Genomic DNA, 4886 nt, shown 5'->3' with positions numbered 1-4886 from the left:
GTCTGGTAAGTTCTTAGTTATGAATGCTTATTCTAGGAGGCCTTTCTAAAGTAGCAGTGGACATTAGCCTAGGTACAGTACCATTCCTGAGAGTTTCATCCTTGCCATGCCAAACTTTCCCGTTGTTTGGCAAGACTACCAACATTTTTCTAAAGCAAAAACAGACTGGCAACCAAGCTAAATCATTGATACTTTGAGACTACGAATCTCATCCTGTGGCTCGGGATGATCTCCTGCACACACAAAAAAATAAACCAACTGGTATCTGACTCCAACTACATCCCGTTCAATCCAAATGTGACACTAAACCTTTTTAATGAAATGTGTAATCCAGTGGCACTTTCAACAATTCATGTACTTGTAGAGGATGAACAACAGCAGGACAACCTGTTAAGTCTTCTATAATCATAGAAAATCAAACAAAAGGAAATCAATCTCTTGATGCATTTTGTCCACTCTGGTCTCGGATCACTGTATTGCCTCTCCTCATATTTGGTCAACTGTGTGTGTGTGTGTGTGTGTGTGTGTGCGCTCACGTGCATGTGTGTGCGCTCACGTGCATGTGTGTGCGTGCGGATATGTGTCTGTAAATGTTAGTTTGGTCAATGGCTTCCTTGGCCAGAGGTTACTCCATTAGTTTGTATTGAGTTGTTACATAGTGTTATTCCCCATTCGCCACTACTATGAACAAACAGACAGAACACAACAGTGTCCTCATCTTGCCTCGTTTGTGTAGGCTACACATCCAGAAGATTTAGCCCTTATCTCACAGTGTTCACTACCCCACGGCCATATGCTCAACATGAAAAGCCAACACCAGCTCCCACACACACACACACACACCATCCCCCTACACACACAAATAGTACTAGAGGGATCTGTATCACTGCGTTAGACCCGTGCCAAGATGGCAGCTTTTTATAGCCTGTTGGTAATCCACTGACCCACATTGGCCAGGAGAGAGAGCACAGAAACAGAAGCTATGCCCCAATATCTGCCAAATACTATTTTAAATCTTTAAAATACTTTATTTGCTTTAGCCTGCCTGGAGTGACAAATGTGAGGTTCTGTTGCTTCCCTTCCGGCTCAATCAAACACCGCCTGAAATTATTTCAAATAGTATTTGAACCCAGGTCTGCTTTGACGCGTGTTTTATTCACACCCCCCCCCCGCGCTTTAATCCCGTTTTGTTTTATTTTAAATGTTTCTTTTTTTTACGTCATAGCTGTCATTTCACCAGGGGGATTATGCATTTTGGTCGCTGCTATCTCTAGGGAGTAGAACTTGCTTTTAATTAGAGAGAAGTAATTCAATGCTTCCTCCTGTATTTGGACTGGGTTGGCCATTTAGATATGCCTGGATTTTTTGACGACAATATTGAGGCTCTGCTTTTGCAGAATTTATGGCAAGCCATTTTCTTACATTCCACCTCTCTGGAAAAGGCAATGCTGCTTAGCTGAATAGGTTTCAACTGAAAAGCTTTTATGTGGAATTCCTTGATTTCAAAGTATGCCCAGAACCATGTTGGCAGAGGTAAAAATTGCAATTGAAAATTGCACACTGAACAGTGACAATTATTTCATTAACTATTAGCACACATGGGCAATCCATATCCACTCTGCCATGTATGTCAATACGATGTAAGTTACCGGCTTACCCACTTCATCACACACACTTCCACATTCACGCGCAGACACACACACGCTGTGAGGGTTTGAGCGGATCACTCAAAGTGTGTCGCATTATTGGTTTAAAAATGGTCTAACTTGCACCTACATGTCCACCAGTGGAGGCTGCTGAGGGGAGGACGGCTCATAACTGGCTGGAACGGAGCATGGAAACCAGCATTGAAACCATGTGTTTGAAGTATTTGATACCATTCCACCTATTCCGCTCCAGCCATTACCACAAGCCTGTCCTCCCCAATTAAGGTGCCACCAATGCAGTGTCCAATGCATGAACTTCACAAAAAGCATGTGATCAAAGGTCATGAAGTTTTGACTGCAGTCAATTGCAAGTTTCTGCAGTTGCTCTTTACCGCCATTCATATCGACAGGGGTGTAGGGGAGTGGGTCGAGAGCTTCAAGTTCCTCGACGTCCACGTCGTGAAGAGGGTACGACGAAGAATCTTCCTACTGAGAAGATTTTGTGGGAGATTAGGCATGGGCCCTCAGATCCTCAAACGTTCTACAGCTACACCGTGTGGAGCATCTTGACATCACCGCCTGGTATGGCAACTGCTTGGCATCTGACCACAAGCCGCTACAGAAGCTAGTCCGTATGGCCCAGTACCTGGGCCTGAGCTCCGTGCCATCCAGGACATCTGTATCAGGCGGTGTCAGAAGAAGTCTCCAGCCACCCAAGTCCATAGACTGTTCTCTCTGCTACTGCATTACGAGCAGTGTCGGAGCACACAAGACATAAGACTGCGGAACGGTTCATCAAATGGCTGCCCATTTGGCTGCCTATTTGACTATTTGCATTGACCCCCTATTTATTTGCACTGACTCTCTTGCACCGGCTCTATGCACACTCACTGAAATCTATCCACACACTATACTGACACGCCAACATACACAACACAGGAGGCTGTTTAGGGGAGGACGGCTCATAATAATGGCTGGAATGGAGTTAATGGAATGGTATCAAACACATGGAAACCACATTTGATGAGTTAGATACCATTTAATTTATTATGAGTATGTCCTCCCCAATTAAGGTGCCACCAACCTCCTGTGACACACACCCACTACATACGCTCACACATAGAAAACATACACACACATGCATATTGATTCTACATACACATACTCTGATATAGACACTCTTTCACATACGCTGCTGCTACTCAGTTTATTATCTATCCTGATTGCCTAGTCACTTTTACATATCTCAATTACCTCAACTACCTCGTAGCCCTGTACATTGACTCGGTAGCGGTACTCCTTGTATGTAGTCTCGTTATTGTTATTTTGTTACCATTTCCTTTTTTATTTTTGGCTAATTTGTCTTACTTTTTAACTCTGCATTGTTGGGAAAGTGCTTGTAAGTAATCATTTCACAGTAAAGTCTACACTTTACTAAAGTTTCTGCTTGACCCAACGCGAATGTGACCAAAGACATTACTGAAAGAGGAACCAACTTTGCCATGTACACTGTGGATATATATAAATTAATGTGATATTCGAGTCTCTCTCACTCTCTCTCACTGATGAAATGTACAATGTACAGGTAATTGCCAAAATAAAGGAAACATCTACATAGGGCTTTGGGCCACCATGAGCCAGAACTGCTTCAATGCACTTTGACATAGATTTTGACAAGTGTCTGGAACTCTTGGAGGGATGCAACACCATTTTTCCTCAATAAATTCTATAATTTGGTGGTTTGTTGATGGTGGTGGAAAACACTTTCTCGTGCACCGCTCCAGAATCTCCCATCAGGGTTCAACTAGGTTGAGATCTAGTGACTGATTCCCTGTGGATGGGGGAATTGTCATCCTATGGGGGATAGCCATGGTAGCCAAAATAATGGCATGCACAGCATTTTTATACCTGACCCTAAAACTATACACAGCTCCACTATACACGTTGTGTTGTCATCAACGCTTCAATGTGATGTTCACTCCTATCTACATGTACAAATGACATCAGCTGTACCCCCGCACACTGACTCAGTACCGGTACCCCCTGTATATAGCCTCCACACTGACTCAGCACCGGTACCCCCTGTATATAGCCTCCACACTGACTCAGCACCGGTACCCCCTGTATATAGCCTCCACACTGACTCAGCACCGGTACCCCCTGTATATAGCCTCCACACTGACTCAGCACCGGTACCCCCTGTATATAGCCTCCACACTGACTCAGCACCGGTACCCCCTGTATATAGCCTCCACACTGACTCAGCACCGGTACCCCCTGTATATAGCCTCCACACTGACTCAGCACCGGTACCCCCTGTATATAGCCTCCACACTGACTCAGCACCGGTACCCCCTGTATATAGCCTCCACACTGACTCAGCACCGGTACCCCCTGTATATAGCCTCCACACTGACTCAGCACCGGTACCCCCTGTATATAGCCTCCACACTGACTCAGCACCGGTACCCCCTGTATATAGCCTCCACACTGACTCAGCACCGGTACCCCCTGTATATAGCCTCCACACTGACTCAGCACCGGTACCCCCTGTATATAGCCTCCACACTGACTCAGCACCGGTACCCCCTGTATATAGCCTCCACACTGACTCAGCACCGGTACCCCCTGTATACAGCCTTGTTATTTTATTGTGCTACTTTTTATTATTTTTTACTTTGGTAAATATTTTCTTAACTCTTCTTGAACTGCACTGTTGGTTAAGGGCTTGTGAGTAAGCATTTCACGGTAAGGTCTTCATTTGTTGTATTCGGCGAGTGTGACAAATAAAGTTTGATTTGATGTCTACCAGCTACACAGAGCGTGTTGTTTTGAGAGTGGAGAGCAGTAGAGGGGAAGAGCATCTTTATTCTATTTCCCCCTACTGTATCATATTCATTAATTATGTCTAAGTACAAAAGCTTGGGTCCAGTTTTTCACAAGTACTTATTCAAGTGTTGCTAGTGGTTGAACTAAACGATCCTCAAATTACACAAGTTGCTTTTGTTTACATTGAACATAGTCAATGTAGCTAGCTAGAGTTTCTGCCTCTTGACTTCAGAAATCTTAGTAAAATAACCAGTGGTGTATAGTCGAGGCCATCTGCAACCAAAATCAACTTTAGTCTCATGATTTCAATTCACAAGATAGAATGAATGCGCGTCAGCCATCGAGAGTTGAACCTCGATGGCTGACGTGCTTAATTTGTGACAAACCACAATGTAGCAGCGCAGCAGACAG

Source organism: Oncorhynchus kisutch, linkage group LG6, assembly GCF_002021735.2.
Source record: "Oncorhynchus kisutch isolate 150728-3 linkage group LG6, Okis_V2, whole genome shotgun sequence".
In the NCBI taxonomy this organism is placed as follows: domain Eukaryota; kingdom Metazoa; phylum Chordata; class Actinopteri; order Salmoniformes; family Salmonidae; genus Oncorhynchus; species Oncorhynchus kisutch.
Note: the sequence above shows the minus strand (reverse complement) of the source record.